Source organism: Euprymna scolopes, chromosome 3 (assembly GCF_053919585.1).
Source record: "Euprymna scolopes isolate OS-2025 chromosome 3, ASM5391958v1, whole genome shotgun sequence".
Classification (NCBI taxonomy): Eukaryota; Metazoa; Mollusca; class Cephalopoda; order Sepiida; family Sepiolidae; genus Euprymna; species Euprymna scolopes.
The window spans coordinates 174,003,101-174,021,862 of record NC_136484.1 but is presented as its reverse complement, the minus strand read 5'-3'; the positions used below and the strand labels follow the sequence as shown (position 1 = coordinate 174,021,862).

The 18,762-nt window shown below is 34.5% G+C and overlaps 1 pseudogene; it reads left to right on the top strand.

The window, feature by feature from the left end:
- The first annotated feature begins 15,268 nt into the window (after positions 1-15,268).
- Positions 15,269-15,488, top strand: LOC145264312 (U2 spliceosomal RNA; annotated as a pseudogene).
- The last annotated feature ends 3,274 nt before the right edge of the window (positions 15,489-18,762 follow it).

Genomic DNA, 18,762 nt, shown 5'->3' with positions numbered 1-18,762 from the left:
CACAATCTAAGTTCAACCCCAAACACATTAAGTACATTTGTGTAAAATTTCAAAAATATTCCCGCAGCCGTTTCCGAATTCATACGGAACAAACTCTCTCACATATACACAAAGTGCCTTTTAAAATAAGTAGAAATAGTTGAATATATATATATATATATATATATATATATATATATATATATATATATATATATATATATATATATGAGAGAGAGACAGACAGACAGACAAAGAAATAAGAAGGAACAAACCGAATTATGTGTTCATCAAAGTTTCGTCTTTCGAGACTTTCTCTGGATGAATGCAGAAATAAAATGCCAAAATAAAGATAAAACGTTGATGAACACGTAACTCGGTTTGTTCCTTCTTATTTCTCTATTTCGTCGGAATACTATTTCTATTGTTCTCGTCACGCACACACACACACACATATTTTTATACATATATAAGAAACATGTAAAGAGTAGAGACCACGAAACTCAATGTGATATTTCAGTGTTTCTCCCTCATGTAATACCAATGAGAAAAATTGTTTATCTTCATAAATAATTCTTCTCGTTTATTCTACTTTTTTCTTGACTCTGGCTTCTGCTACATGAAGCTGAAACATTGAGACACTTATTTGAATTTTTGGTTTTCCCCCTTTTTTTTCATCTGGTCCGATTTATTTTATTCCAATATTTTTTATATACATATATATACCTATAAAGTTTTATAATATTTTGTATAAATGCTTTTTGTAAAGTAATAGAAATAAATGCTATTGATAATGAGATTTACGCCTTGTTAGAATAATTTCGTGACATATTCGAGAAGACTTAAAAAATACGTATGGGTTCCGTGTGTAAACATGGGTAACGTTATAATATCTTATTTCTTTGGAAGCGAGTTCCTTGGCCAGTTTATTCGCGGAAATATCGATGACAAACTTTTAACCAAAATTCAAGCAGTCACATATTTTTATGTACTATTTTTTCTCTTCGTGTAAATAGACAGGTTTACCACTGGGTAATTGGCCAAGCAGATGCCTTGGCGTAAGAATACAATTTGTTAGATTATTTCCAGTACTCACATAATATGCTATATCCCTCCATTCCCTCCATTCCTCCCTCTATCAATCTCACTCACCCTCTGTCAATCTTCTTCCCTTTCATCCCTCTATCTTCTTCCCTTCCCCTATCTTCTTCCCTTCCCTCCCTCTATCTTCTTCCCTTCCCTCCCTCTATCTTCTTCCCTTCCCTCCCTTTATCTTCTTCCCTTCCCTCCCTTTATCTTCTTCCCTTCCCTTTCCCCCCTCTTCTATCTTCTTCCCTTTCCTCCCTCTTCTATCTTCTTCCCTTTCCTCCCTCTTCTATCTTCTTCCCTTTTCCCCCCTCTTCTATCTTCTTCCCTTTTCCCCCCTCTTCTATCTTCTTCCCTTCCCCCCCTCTTCTATCTTCTTCCCTTTTCCCCCCTCTTCTATCTTCTTCCCTTTTCCCCCCTCTTCTATCTTCTTCCCTTTTCCCCCTCTTCTATCTTCTTCCCTTTTCCCCCCTCTTCTATCTTCTTCCCTTCCTCTTTCCCTTCCTTTCCTTCCTCTATCTCCTTTCCCTCCCTCCCTTTGTCCATATATCTCCTTTCTTTCGTCTATCTACTTATCTCCCTCCCTTCCTCTATCTCCTCTTTGTCTATCTGCCTCTCTTCCTCCCGTTGTCTCTCTCTCTCTTCCTTCCTCCTTCTGTCTATCCCCTCCTCTCTGTCTATCTATCTCCGTCTTTTTTTCATTTTTCTATCTGATTGTTTAAAATGACTATATAAACACATTACTGTATTAGAATTTACCATAAATTTTACCGGATGTGTTAGAATTATTTATTAAGACTGCTACCGGTGTCGTTCTTCATGGTAGCCTGAGCAGAAACTGAAATATAATCCCAACAAGTAATTATTGGTATCTCAGCGTCAGTACATTTCAGCTGATGTATTCCTACATATGAAATCACTCTCATCGCGATAGCAAAAGTTTACGACCAACGAAGATAAATAAGGACTAAATAGAATCTTTAAAGAAATTAGATATCTTATAAATTTGTGGTTATGATTAATCCGTTTCTGATAGATATGAATTTGGCAGGAACGTGTCAAGAGTTATTACTTATAGTTGGCGGCAGGGGAAGGTTCAGTTAGTCTACATTAAGTGTTCATCTAGTGTATACTTTGCTGCTGCTGCTTCATCATCATCATCATCATCATCATCATCATCATCATCATCATCATCATCATCATCATCATCATCATCACAACGTCTGTTTTACATGCATGTCATGTATTGGACAGCTTCTAGAAATTGATTATTTCTGAACAGATCTTTATTTAATTTATTTATTGTGGACAGTTATCCTCATCTTTTAGTTGCTGTTTCACGACGTTTCGGCCATCTATTCCTCTGGCCTTCCTCAGATGGTAACCGTGATGAGGTAGGAACTCCTCCTGCATCCTTAGCAATTACTGCTTTCCATAGTTGTTGTCTCACCAGTTAGGAGATTCGGAGTTCCTATCCCGTGGCGGCTACCACCTGATGAAGGTCAGAAGAATAGTTGGTGAAACTCTGTGAAACAACAAAAACAAAAGATGGGGATAATAGTCCGCAATAAATAAATTAATAAATAATATTCATCTCAATAATGAATTCCAATTAAAATAATATACATCTTTATTTCTCCATCTTTCTCTCTATCTCTCTTATCTCTGCCATTTTTTTTCAGCACATTTCAATGAAGATTGATTCCATGCAGAAAAAGGTATAAAAGGAAAGGGGGTTTATCGTGGTCTGCCCATATTATGTCATTACATGGACTCTTCTTGGTACTATGAATAGTGATGTTATAACAGAAAGAGAGAGTCGCTATGTCAAACCAGAAATAGCAACCATTACTTCTGTACTTTTTGTAAATATGGATTCTTATTAACTACTACCTTCTTATTGACTTATTTATTTCCGGACCTTTAAAGTCATAACACCAAGTGAGAAATAAATACAGATAATCAACTTCTGCGCCTGGGTCATACAAGAGATTTTTTTTTTTGTCGAGAGAGAGAGAGAGAGAGAGAATGCAATATCTAGTTTCCTTCATTTCTCAGCCTATGAAAAATGATATTTAATAAAACCACATATCAGTTACAAGATAGTCGGCTGAATTAGTAATTGCATATCATCTAAAAGCACAGGGTGCTTCTTCACATGCAGTCCATGGTACTCTGCTAACAGGAGCTGTTATTGTTTTCCATTGCCAAGTGTATCTGATCATCTACAAAGTCATGTCAATGCATGCAACTGGAGCTACTGTCACCCGTGGGATAAAAGGATTTATTAGCGAGATTCACTCCTTTAGATCCGCCTTATTCTGTCTATGCCCATGCATATATACACGGTAACCCTGAGAAAAGTATGGTACCCTTCCACGCTCAGACGATCATTCATTATAGAAAGGCTTTACTTTCGGCGTCACATAATGCTGGGATGCCAGGAGGCCAGTCGAGGGTGGCCCAGATAATGAACTCAGAAAGGTGCTCCTACTCCGCAAGCACTTTACGATTCTCTCAAGTCTTTCTTAATCATTCTCCCTCCATATTTTCCTTGGATTTCCTTTGCAGGATCATCCTGCTACTTCAAGTTAGACAAACTGAAATAATTGTTATTCATCATCTAAACATGGTCATGTCTCCTGTTTTTATACGCATGACTGCGTGGAATTCTTGCATAGTATCGTTTGCAGTAAGGATTAAGCTATTAACTACCAGAACAATAGCATCTAGAATTGAATTTATCCGTTACACCATAGGTCCTTGCGTGGCGTTATGGATAAAGTATTAAGTAAATTTGGAGATTACATCGGCGGAAACGTTGAGAGTAACATTTAAGATGAAAGCAGTAGTCAAAATAATCAATCTTCATCTAAAAAACTCAGAAACCTGATGAAATTGTAATCGAGGAAGACCGCTTTCAGCTTTTCCTTGAGTAAACTACCGAAAGAAGAGATGATAGGTTTAACTCCTTCCTTTTAGATTATACTAAAATACCAACGGTATTCACTTTCGATTTCCTTAGAAGCAGGAGACTCCGTTCACCTGAAGGCTTATGGTTTCACATCTTAAGATCTTTTACAAAGTGTAACTATTAATAAATAATATCCTGATTCAGGACGTGAAAGGTGAAGCAGACTTGCTTACGGTGAAACAACATAATGGATTCGCTTCCTTTCTTTCTTTGCTTCAATCCGTTTAGAGTATCTGTTCGTTCTAGCAATACAATGCTTATGCAAGTTCAGACACGCAGCTTACACTATTTATCTTGTCAGTCTCTGATTGGAGTTCCTATTTACAATGCTCCCCACGGGACAGAGTTAGACACCAGGGTCGTTTTTTAACGTGGGGAAAAGGAACAAAAATAAAAATTGTCTCAGTCGTGAAGGATTTCTCCTCCACTGACAGTGAACAAGAAATTGAAGTACAACATCTGAAGAACAGATACTACACTTTGATCTTGTCAGTCTCTGATTGGAGTTACCCCTTGCCTGGTGATGGCGCTAAATTGGAGGCCTCTTAATTTCATTTTGTCCCCTGAGTTTACGTACACATTATTCTTAATCTATATATCTATAAAAGTGAACGTGTCTGTCTGCCTGTGTGTCTGTCTGTCTGTGTACATTTCCCTACGCAATAACTCTGTCAATTTTTAGTCTATAGACTCGAAATTTGAAATACCGGGTACTGAGATTTGGGAAAATCGATGTGACGGGTGTCAGCCAGAAATTTGGCTGTTAAGGGGTCAAATTTCAACGATTTGACCTTTAAGAACTCTACCAAACTCCTCCGACAATTTTGGGTCTAGACACTTGAAATTTTAGATATAGGTTCCTTGAACCTGGATCTAACTTAATAAAGTGATTTGAGCCCGAAACTATAAATTTTAAGGGGTCATAATAGGGGTCAAAGTTTTTAAAAATTAACCTTTTTTTTTTTTTTTGCTTTTTTTGCACAGCATACACCTCCAAACACCCGAGCAACGCCGGGCACCCCTGCTAGTATTATATACGACATAATCACGTTTAATACACTAGTTCCCGTCAGATCACCGAAGTTAATCAACGATGAGCCCCGCCAGTACCAGATGGGTGATCATTTGGAACTTCCAGGTGTTGTATGTGCTCTCTGTTTATCTTGGCATTGTTTCCAGTCGTCCTGGACTTCTCCTTGCCACTGAATTCAAGCAATGCCGATTCAGGAGAGGTATGGTTAGAGATTGCACAACCCTTGCCATAAAATTTCACGTGCAGATGTCCCTGCAGGGGGTATCCTTTGTCTTTTGAGACTGAACGTAGGCATACATTTACTCTTAATATTCACTGATGCACGTATTTAATCTCGCCTAAAATGAAATTCTATAAATTTCTATTCTTAAAATTGCCATCTTGTAAATTTTTGAATTTGCATTTCATGAGATATATATTTGAATAAATACTGAACATTTAAATAATATGTGAACTCTTCTGATTAATTGGCGATTAAAACAAATAAAATGAACGCATTTATTACAAAGCTTGGTAGATTTTTAAAAATTGCATTGATAATATGAACTAAAACCCAGTATTTCTACAAAAGTGCTCAATATATGTGTAGAGCTTTATAAATATTATTATATAAACATTCTAAGGAGCCTACACAGATCGATCAACGTTCCAACATTTCCATGTTGCCATAAGTCCGAAAATAAGTTTAAAAGCTTTGATCGATCTCCTTAGGATGTATTTATAATTTATATATATATATATATATATATATATATATATATATGAGACAACATACAAATGATAGTGATGTATGGTATTCCTAGCAAATAGATAGGAATACTCATTCCTGCAGAAACCGCCGGTATCAATATTTGATCAATTTTTTTCACTGTATACTATTACATACGTTTATTAGTTCTTACAAATGTAGTTTAACATCGTTTTTATTCCCCCTGAAGAGTATAACTATCTGAATTAGGTGGGTGAATATTTATACATATGAGCAGATACAGGATTCACTCGTAAACATATTAATTGGTCATTATTAATTTTCTAACACAATTGATAGATGATGTAAGAGGCCGTAATGTGGACTATGGTCAGTCTAATTTACTCAAACGCAAGGAGGAAAGAAAGGTGGAACCCTTCCTGAAAATTCAGAAACCTTAGATATTTGTGAAAATGTAAAAATAGTTATTAGACATAAATTAATAAATATTCTTCAGATTTCAATCTCTTTTGAGCACGTTAAAGTATGTTAGTAGCAAAATATTAGCAAAATCACCGATTTGAAAATTCAAATATATCACATTTGCAAAGAAATTGATCCGTAGTCATTAGAGCCTCATTAAGCAAGATTAATTGAATTTGAACATCCACTTAAGCCCCTGTAAGCTTATATTATTTTATATTTTAAATTTTAGACATTTTTAGAGAATCAAAATCATGTAATGGATGTCGATCAAAATTGTAATAATGATGTTGGATGTAAGGTTTAGTTCGATATCTTGATTTTAATCTTCGTAAAAAAGCATACAATTCCTCTGACGTATAATATATATATATATATATATATATATATATATATACAGTGGACCGACCGTCCTTGCTCGCTTGAATCTTATAAGTGGGTGTAAGTGTATAAATCGAACTACTGTGTGTGTGTAAATATATATATATATGACTTCCTTCAGCTTGACAGACTATGGGGCCCACTGTAAGGGTGCTTTCACGTGAATTTTTTGTGGCAAGTGTTGCACAATCTCCAACCTCACCTTTCCTGAGTCGACATTGTTAAATACCACTTACAAATGGAGATTCAGGATGACTGAAAACAATGCCGAGATAAGCGGAAAGCACATGCAGTGCCTAGAATTCCCAAATGGGTACTAGCCAGACTCAATGTTGCTTAACTTAGGGCATCTGACGAGAACCGGGGTGTCAACGTGATTATGCCACACACACAAACATACACGCACACGCACAATCACATTTAAATCTAGGTAAGACGTATGCATGATTTGTACCGCAAAGAATAATGGAATTCAATGTCGTGACCAATACATAAGTGCTTGAATACGGTACTTATCAGATAGCTGAATGTTCTGGTTTCGATTCTGATGACACCTAAATCATTTCTTTTTAAAACTTTTGAAATCACTACTATATATTGGGTACAATATAATAAGAAATAGAGAATTGTCTCTATAATGATAAATACGAAATCTGCATGAATTAAAATATCATATTTAAGCGTATTTTACGACCGGACAACCCTGGGTACCCTGCTAGTATATATATATGTATAGTGTGTGTGAACAATTTTGTTAGATTCCAAATGCCAAGATTTTATTCATTTCAATAGTCTTTTTTTATCTTGAAAAAAAAAAAAACTTTGATACATTTTACAAATCTGTTTCGTTTATGCAACTGATATTTGTATGGTAATACTAAATTTAAATTTGCAGTTTCATCATGAAAAGCAGAATCTTTACAAATAGGAAAATGTATAACAATGTAAGTGATAAACTCCGGAAAGAACCAAAATAACTCACATCGAATTAATTTGCAATTGTGGGAGCGTTTTTGCTTTTTTATTTAATCGTCATTCACTTTGGGCCGCAGAGCGAGAAATGTCTCATTTAAATATTCATGGACGTTACTGTGTTGAAGAATTGTTCTGATCAACCTCACAAACAAGTGTCTTTTTGTGTGTGGGTTTTACAGTAAAACTAGGTCAAATGAAACCTTTACAATGGCAGTATCACTCCTCCCCTGAGGAAAATCCAAGATTTGATTATCTTTACTCAACATCTGAAAACTGTCTTTAGTCAATCCACAGACATTAGATCCAAATTCTTGACACAAAGTTCAACACGCAAAAAAAAAAAAAAAAAGTGATAAATAAAGTTTAATTTAGTCTGTTCTTTGTAGAGATGAACTCCAGGCTTTGTTTTGAGGTTCAACAGATACACTTTCTTGTTAAGGACCATATACATTTATCAGTAGTTCTAAGTATAGAAGATTCAACTAATTCCCGTTAGGCAGTCAAATCCGAGTCTCTTTGAAATATAATAGGAAAAACGTGGCGGGGATATGTGCTTCTATGTGTGTATATCTCTCTCACTTCATTTCTCTTTATATATATAATTAGCATATTTATGTATATATGTGTGTTTGTATATGAATGTATGTAATGTATTTTTTTTTTACATAGTGATCACCACTTATCAAGGCCCGGAAGCCACTCAGGGATAAGGGTTATTGCAAGTACATTACGTTAGTTTGGAGATTTGATGAAGTGTTTAATTAAGGGGGCGGTTCATTAGGAATTTGTTTACATTGGACTTGAATTGCATGTATGTCTGTGTTTGTAAAAGGTATTTTTAGAGGCGGCATACTTTAAATTAAAATGAATATTTTTATTAAAAATGTCATTCCAATGAGTAGTTTTCTGTTTTTACAGTTGAAATTTCGCGCATATATGCCATAATCTTACATAATTTTATTTTCACAACTCTGTGCATTAAATTATGCATTATTTCGATAATAATGCGTCAAATGTTGTTTTCAAAGTGCTCTATTGTTTTTAGTACATCACTGTAGACATGGGTCTTTACATATCTCCAAAGAAAATTATCTAATAGAATTAAATCGCGAGTTCGTAATAGCCAGTTAACATGTCAATTTCGTAAAAATATCAAATGTTTTTCAGTGAATTAATCGTATTGCGCGCTGTGTGGCATGGGGCTCCGACCTACTTAAACCAAATTAATTACCAAACCAAGCTGAACTTAAAATAACCGATAGCTGTTAAATCTATAATTAAAGGAAATAGTTGTCACCGCCTCTAAAACACTATATTTGTTTGTATCCGTGTGTGTATGTATATATATATATATATATATATATATATATATATATATAATGGCTAAATATAGAAAAATTAAAAAAAAATGAAAAAGGGCTATCTAACCTGATTTCGTTCCTCGCTTAATAGAGCTAAATCGAGGAAAATTGCGATTAAAAATAAATCGTCATGAATATGGCGGAGGGAGGAGAAAAGTATTTTTAAAAATAAGCAAATGAATGAGGGGGGAAAATCACATAGAAATCAAATTAAGTCCTAAGAGATTTTCTTTTTCTTTACAAAGAGAAGATCTCAAGGGCTTAATAAAAATGGTATGTAAGATTTTTAAATAGACGAAAGTAAACAGGACATTTATTGACTACAGTTTCTTTAGATTTATGAATATCGGAAAGTTTCTTATTAATATTAGATTCAATAATGTCTAAGGTGTATCTATTGTTGAGAAGGGTCTTGGTAATGAATTTAAGCCTGTCATTCAGATTAAATTGTGGAACAAATCATCAAGCCGTATGTGTTAGGGTCTTAATTAAATTAAACTTTTGATTTGTAGGACAAAATGAGTCCCAACGTGTATAGAGGCCGCTAAATGTTGGTTTATGATAGCCAAAAGAAAACTTCTAGAAGTCTTAGAAACAAGAACATCTAAAAACGGAAGAGTAGAATTGGTTTCTTTGTCTACCGTAAACTTAAAGGACGAATTAACGTTATTAAGGGGCGTGAAAAAAGGCGTTCGCTTTCGTCGCATCGTCGAATAGGCAAAAAGTGTAATCAAGGTAAGGAAAGTAAAGGTCTGGTTTATGGAAACCAGATAATAGACACACTTCGTGATAACCTACAAAGATATTAGCCAAATCTGGCCCCAATGTAGAACCCATGGCTACACCATCTATCTGTTTTTACATATCATTAAAGCTGAATTCAACCGACATAGTGGTGAATTCCATTAATTTTAAGAAAATATTTTCGGGAATTGGGGGAGCTGGAAGTTAACTCTGATATAAGGTGTTAGCACGTATATTAATAGTCTCCAACAGTGAGACACAAGCGAAGAAACTAGAAATAGCAAAGGAACATATCTATTTGTAAGAATGGGTATAGTTTTGCGTAAAGTTGGCAAAAGTAAAATGAATGCAAAATAAACTATAACGTTCCAAGAAGAGTTCTAAGATACTTGTCAATCATTTAGCTAACTTGTGTTGAGAGAATATATATATGTGTATGTGTGTGTGTGCGTGCTTGTATGTATATACATGTGTTTGTCTGCGTGTGTGTGTGTATATATATATATATAAGAAAGAGTGAAATATTCCATTTTTCTTCTCATATTTTTGTGTGCTATGTAGAATTGCTCTGATGAACGTCAAAATATTTCTTTACTTTTACTAGTTCCATTTAGGTCGCCAAATCCGGCTCCCATTGAAATATAATAGGGACAAAGGATGTTTTGCATAAAAAGTTTAACACTTGGCCAAATATCTCTCGGTTGATACGCATTACAAAGAAAGGCCATCTGTGGTTATTTCGCTAGAAATCTATCTATCAAATAAATCAAGTCTCACTTCTAAAGATATTCGTCACTGGAATCGCTAGTTTATTTGGTGGATCATGTCAGACAATGTTTGGGAATCTGTTTCCTGTTTCTCTGAAGTGTTCGCATAGAAGAACCTGTATGAAACAGGAATGCTGTCCAAGTATCCTGTGTAAATTCGTTCGTGCAGAATTGGCCAGTTTTATCACTTAAAGAAGTAAATAAATAAAATGGGACCTAGAAAAAAAAGAGGGGTGTGTGTGAATTTATTTAAAAGTCAAAGATCATATGGCTCATACCGTCTTGAGTGTTTGTCATTATAATGAGAGAAAAAGAACCTATAAAATCAACATTAGGATTGGCATGTGTTTGTAGCGTGAAATGGCATACATGCTACTGGTAGTTACTGTGTAATTTTGTTTATAATCCGGGTATATATTTCGTTAAATAAAATAGACGTTTTTAGTCTATTTAAAAAAAACTAAATAAATATGATAAATATAATAAAAAATATTAAACTGATTAACAAATGAAAAAGTACAATAATTAATCAAATATGAGAAAGAAAGCACATAAATTGTTCAAAACCAGTTAGAATTATCTATCACTGACGATGAACCTTGAATGTTTGAAAAGTATTTGGACTTATGATAAATACGGCGATTATATCATCCAGTTCCCGCCAGAAGTAAAGACTTATTCAAAAATCTGAAAAGGATTCGAAATATGATATTGGGTTCTTTTGTGTGCAAGATCAGCTAAATCAAGACAGCTAGGCTTGTAGATAAAAGGGCGCAATATGCTTCCCGAGCATTATAACATTAAATCAAAATAAATCTGATGTGTGTGTGTGTGTGTGTGTGTGTGTGAGTGAGTGTAATATGGCGTGCCATGAAAACAGAAAAATAAGTTTGTTGTTTTTAGTTTTTCAGTGGAAAATTATTTTGCCACTGAGAAAATCGCTTGCAATCGCTGAATCAATTTGAATTCACAATATCCGTAATGTTATTTCAGGAACCATCAGTTGTTTCCATGATATATATAAATTTAAAGGGGATTAGAACAGCAGTCTAAAGAGCAGATTGTATTTTCATGTAATAGTAAAATCACTAATGTAATTAAAATACAAAAAAAACAGTGCTCGTTGTAATGTAGATATATAATAAGCTGAATAGGTATATATATATATATATATATATATATATATATATATATTAGAACTATTTAAATATTTAATAAGATGATTGATAATTTATAATTAAAATTGAAAATTGGTTTCATAAGGAGGAACAAAACAAAATCAATAACTTATACGATCGTTTCGGAAACGATGTTTTTATTGAGATAGACACTAAGTCATGGACAATAATTTTAAGTTTTTTTTAAACGGTCTCCTCAGCAAATATATTGGATGGGATTTAAGACACCAAAAATAAACCTTAAATAACCGTTAATTTTAATTATAAATTATCAATCATCTTACTAAATATATATAATTCGATTTTTGTTTTAATATTATTATAATGCTCTGAAAGTCTATTGAGCCCTTTTTATGTACAAGACTACCTGTCTTGATTTAGCTGATCTGCCACACAAAAGAACACAATATCCTTTCAGATAGGGCACTATTCTTATAGAAGGAAAATGTAGTATTTGTTTTGCTATTGCCTTTAGTCTTTGAATACTTTCTGCAAAGTATAATATGGCACAAGGGTTGAAGGTTGCTGGGTGAAAACGCCATCCCCTCAGTGGAAGAGTCAAACTGGTCTCTTAAAATAACCTGAGTAACCCCCATGGGCATTTCCCGATAGGAACACCTCAGGTTTTTTTCTGAAAAATCCATTATGTCTCTACTCAAATCTAGGATTAGCTGAATGAAAAGCACTACGTGCTCATGCAACTTGTTATAGAGGCCAATGATCCATTCTAGCGAGAATCTTTTCAGAAAGCTCGAATGAGGATGAAAAATAAATTGCTTGTTTGATCGTAATTTGGCTTCTCGTTACTAAAAAAATAGAGAAAGATAAGCTAAAATTGTAAGGTTTGTGCGATCAAGTTATTTCTAGGCAGACGAACAGAAATATCCTTTCTTGGCAAGTCAAGATTTCTCTCACAGATATGCTTCACGTAATTCACTGATCTATAATATTATCGTGTTCAGTCGGTTCGATCCTTGTTGGCAATTATAACGTTAGCAAAGGACGAGGCGGAAGCTATAATTCAAATTACCCTTTTTTGACCGCCCGTTTCTACCGGATCTGCTTTCGTGTCTTGCTGCTAACTACCAACTGCTGTCGTGGTTCGTTGGTAAGGAAATGGCGATCTAGCGGGGTAGGGCTGTGGGTGAATTATTAATGGTTACACGAACGAGATAAGATAGGATGACGGACAACCAGGCAGCAAGTTCATAGTTATGTTTTGAAAAAGAAATGTGGCTATTATTTTACAATAGCCAACAAAAAAAAAATTGGTTAAAAAATAAACATACAACAAATAAAAGTTACCAAAAGCAAGAGAAGTTACTCTTCTACCTAACTTTAGTGCTCTACGTCAGTGACGAAGGAATACATCTAGACTGAGGCAATTATTTATTTTTTATTTATTTTCTGAAACTTTCATTGTAAAAATAACATTTATGGAATAGTGTTTTTTTTTTTTTTTCTGTTTCCCTGCTGGTATTAACGTGAGAATACTGTTATGTCACTTCAAAAGGTGAATTGTCAGAGGCAAGCGATATATTGTTTGGCAATTTTAAAATATACATTGAAAGTATAAAGTAGATAAAATTTAAATTTATTTCTTTAAAATTAACCATGGAATTTTCCCAAGCCCCACCAATTAATCATAAAGTACCGTGACCACACAAGTAGCAGAAAATGCAAGGTTATCCTTGAACAACTTTGTTTTAGCATGAAAATTGCATGATAAAATTTGACCCTTTTTCTGTATAGTACATCCTGTCTACTGAAAATCAAAATCACCCATCTGTCACCATAACAGACATATAAGTACATCATCGTGTTACCTATGTGTTAGTTGATGCCAAACAGGAAGGTACTAAGCGGCCGTCATCACATGTTTATTTAAAGCAAATATTCACCTTGCATAGGGACCGGATCTCAAATGGAGTTAAATTTACGAATAAAAGGTACTGTTTTTACAAGCCACCAATCCAAACAAATCAACTCATATTTCACGTGCCGGATGTCGTTACAGCACAAGCACGTTGACACACCGGTTCTCGCCAGATCACGGAAGTTAAGCAGCGATGGGCCTGACCAGTACCAGATGAGTGACCATTTGGGAAGGCTAGGCGCTGTATGTACCACGCTGAGTCGTAGAAATGTCCAGATTGGTATCTAGAGTCGCATTTAACTCATGGGGGCAGATAAACACCTGAAAGAAGACAGGAAGCAACAAGAAACTACCATCTTTACTTGCCTTCCCGAGATTACCATGGCTCTACAATTTTGAGAGCCATTGTCACCAACGCTGTTGAAACAGCAAGGCAGTTGCATGTATGCATATCAATAGTGGCGCGATATTAGCAAAATATGGTCATTCATGAAATAAACTGTTCTATGTAATTTAAACGAGGATTGTCTTTGTTTCTTTTAGGTTTTAAGAAAAAATACGTATTTTTTTTTCTAAATCACCTTATCAAGACCCTAAGGCCACTCGAGGAAAAAGGGTTAAATAAGTGTCAGGTGGATAGTGAGACAACATCGTAATGATGGTTGTGATTGAGCGTCAAAATTTATAAGAGGATGGCTCAACAATTCATTTATATTTGACTTGAAAACGATCACGTTATAGTCAGCTGGAAAACAGCCCAGCGGTATTGTTAAACAGACAAGAAGATCTACGAAATAAACTTTGCTCATGGAAGTCTCGTTTAGTTTCGTTAGAGAGTGTGAAAGTGAATTTCTTGACAGTGGTTATAGCTAGATGAGTTTTTTGCTGTCCTGTGATTGTGGTTAACTTTGACTTCGGGACAATCTGAAACTTGCGCCTGAGCACTATCTGGAAACTATTTGCATCAAAGACATTTAATATTTCGCAACAGAACAGGTTGTTTAACAATTTGGCTTAGACACAAGAAATATTGAAAAACATCTTGTCGCATTTGATATGTTTTAACTGATATAACTAAGTCCGGGAAAACCCCTTACTACCAATATATAAATTGTAGGATTTAAAGTTAAATTCCTTGAACTAAAAATATAGAATTTAATGTTTGAAACAAGGAATACAAGAAATTTAAAGTTATTTCCTTAATCCATGAATTTTCAATGCATGACTCATATCTTCAGAGGAAATGCATTTAGCAAAATAATCATTATGAATAACCATAGATTTAGCACTTATATAAAAAATTAGCTAAAAAAGCCTTTTTTCAATTTATTTTGCTTTATTTTCTATATTGAGATTGTCTTCTAAAAATGTTCTCGCAACAATATTTTATAAAACTGTATACCAGAAGATTAATTGATTTATTATTTAAATTAAGTCACTCCATCGGTCGGTCGGTCTGTCCGTAACACTTTTGTGCTTGGCCATTTTGGTTAAGATCAAAGGTCTGTTGTTAATAGATGCTGTTCGTGGCTTTTTAAGCTTTTCTTGGCCTTTTGCTCGGTGGGGGAGCAAATAAATACCAACCTCACATATAAGACCTTGGTTAATGTAGGGGCAACTCTTGATACCAATTGTCATAATCCAGCCCCCCTACTCCCCGGGGAGTTGGTTCCCATTTCCCCTTCACTGCTCACATTAAAAATCGGCCTTGTGCCTAATTTGCTCGGGGGGGGGCAAATAAATACCCTTTTCTTGGCCTTTTGGCCAAGATCAAAGTGTAGTATCTGTTCTTACTACATGCTGTACTTATTGTGATATAAAGTGGGGGATCACTTTTCTGTAGAAATTTAATGTAAAATGATCCCCCTCTTTACAACCAGTCTCAAAGCCATTCAAGTCATTCTCCAGATCATTCAAGTTGTTTTTGAAGGATTTCAGTTATTTTTTAAGCATTCAAGTCATTCTTAAGGTCATTCAATTCATCCTCAAGTTCATTAAAGTCATTCTAAGTCATTTACTTTTTATTTATTTAAGCCATTTCAGCCCATTTTTCGGTCATTTTAGTGTATCTTCAAGAATTTCATGTCAATCCTACATTCACGCATTCATTCATTACACGAGAGCACGCGACCAATGGCTATCGGCCTTGTTTTTTTTTCATCTCAATATATATTCGTCAATGTGTCATACGTAATTTTGGAAAAGCATTTTCATTGTTAAATGCTCAGCTTTAATAGGGGCATCATATTCATATGCGTTTATTTGTAAAAATGTGTTTATATAGTAAAATGAAAACAAAAATGAACAAGGGCGAACAAAAACTAGTTTCGGTGATAGTGCATAGGACGTATGTAAATGTCCGCTCGCGTTCGCCTGTAAACCGCCGGAATATGCCGAGCGTTGCTAAGCAAATCTTATAAACGCTACACAACAGAAAATAGATGTATTCATCGGATACGAATTACAATATAAAAAAAATGGAAAAGCAAAAATATCAAATATAACAACCTTTGATAAGTTTTACTTTTTTTTTCTCGTGTAATTAAAAACGAAATTTTTGTTGGTCGGAAGGCGGGGGTTATGATTGGGATTTTTTTCTCTCGAATCGGTAACCGTAGGAAACAGCATCATTTTCGCAAGAAATAAACGAAAAATTAAAAGATTTAACAATGTAATATATAGCACCATTGCAATAAAAGTTAATTTTTTTATAGAGATAATGCCAAGAAAAGTATTAAGAATACCTTGGCCAGCGCACACCATATTTCAGTAGTTTACATCAGGTTTCGGGCAAACCCGACGGACGCTTACACAAAAAAAAAAACACAAATAATCTAATATCAAATGTCTTAATTCTTTGATAAACTTTTTCGATATATCTTCTCAACAAAATGTCTTGCCCTTTAAAGCAGACTTTCAGCATTTCAGTGGCGAGCAAAGATGGATGACACGTTTGTCCAGGTGCACAAAGAAAAAAAACCGTTATAAGTTCTCATTACATAACACTAGGAAGAAGGAAATAAAACGAATAAATGATTTAAATAAATTCATGTGCACTCTTTACGATAACAAAAATCACCAACACCCTTATATGCATACAGAATTCGGCAAACACGCTTTTGTTTGACTACAAATGATTTATATACTTCGTCTGGCCACACGCAAACTACAGACATTTTTTTTAGATTTATTTACTAACACCGCCCCAAACTCTCCCAAAGAATTATAAGGCAAACAAAATAAGATGTCTATTATAAGCCATGATAAGGAAGCGCTCTTATTATTCGTTGTCGTTTATAATGCCAAAGCTTAACTTGGGGGAAATCTATTAGCAAGTCTGTCCGGTGAATATATTGGTTCTCTTTGTAACTTAGGTGCTTCGGGTGAATAATGTAGAGTCAGATAGGTAAAAAAAAAAAATGAAATGGTGTATAGGCAAGCAATTGTTATAAATACGTGTATATATAGATATATATTCCTGAACGAGGTTTGGGTACAAAAATCAAAGATGGCCGGCTTAGAATTTGGTTTTTAAGTCATCAACAGAATATATGTGAGTTGGGGGGGGGCAAACTAGATAAATTTAAGTCGCATTTCCGCACTTATGAGGATTCATCTTACCTGCATAATTCTGTGTTTATATTGTATTGTGATGCACCAGCTGTAATATTGTAAACAAAAACCATTTAATAATTGCGTTAGAATTTACTATTAAGTGTTCTGAACAGGCTTATCAGTGGCTCTCCCCTTGTGGCCGAGATGGTTAGGTGGCTGGATTTTTTCCACATTCGCGTCAAGGCTTCGGGGTTCAATCCTACCTTCCTACTAAAACTTTTTTCTTTTACACCTCCAAACGCCAGGCCAACGTTTTTCTTTCTAACACACACACACACACACTCCTCCAATCACCCGGGTAACGCCGGGTACCCCCGCTAGTCTATAATATAAATCTCACCTGTCTGTTCTTGTGTGTGTGTGTGTATGAATGTTTGTACGTCTGCTAAAAACTTTCGTCAGCCGCATCGGACTGGGTCGAAACCGGTACCAGCTGAAAGAACGATCCCTCGACCCATATGTGAGAATTAAAAAAGGATCAACTACAATTGGTCAAGTTTATCACACATTATGCGCCTGAGAGATCGCTTTTTCAGGTGATACCGGTTTCAACCCGATCTGATGCGACGAAATTTTTTAGTAGACATAAAAATATACATTCACACACGCACACACGTAACATTTATACTATAGCAGATATAGATATATAGACTTGGAAGTTGTTAACCTTTAAAACTATATAAAAAATATTCAATTTTTATATTTTTTATCATTCGTTGGAAAATTATTTAGTCACTAAGTCATTTAATCACATGCAATCGCTTCATGAACTTGATTTTTCGAATCCACAATAATCCTAATGTTATTTCAGGGATCATTAGTTGTCTATCATGAAACACTGTTTCGGTAATTTAAAAACCAAACAATATATTAAATCATGGCTCACCAGCAGTGCTGATCAAACACCACCTCCTTTAATCACTAGAACTAAAAAATGTTCTGAATATTAGATTTAGTTCCTTGCTTCAGATTAATTTGGCTAAAATATTCATGCTATTAAAAAAACGTCTTACATGTGACACTCGTCCTTGTCTCCAAATTCAAAATGGATAGATTTTTTAATTTCCCAATGTTTTGTTTATTATTCGGATGGATTCATTATACTACTTATCACTCCTGTTTGTTAGTAATGTTTATATATTGTATTTATATGATTTGGACGAATCCATTATACTACTTATTACCCCTGTTATTATTAGTACTTCATTGATGATATATTTACATTCTTATTTACTTATATATGTTTAATAAGTTATATATATATTGACATTTTTTATACATTACTAATGTAGTTGTGTGTTTTTTAAAAATATATCTTGATTAGCTTAATACGATTCAAAAGCAACCGGATAACAAACAAATGCTTTATTTAGCTGTTTAAATATTTTAGTTTTAGTTGGGTAACCAGACTTATTACTAAGCTAGAAACTGGGCGTATAAAATCTATTAATCTTAAGGTAACACGAGCTATTCTCAGAAACTCTGACATAATGCTTCCGTAAAACATATATATATATATAAGGCAGGTACTATTTTTGTGCAGCATACGAACTAACATATATATGTATTGTACGGAGTCCACGCAGATCGATCAACGTTTCGACATTTCTTTGTCGTCATCA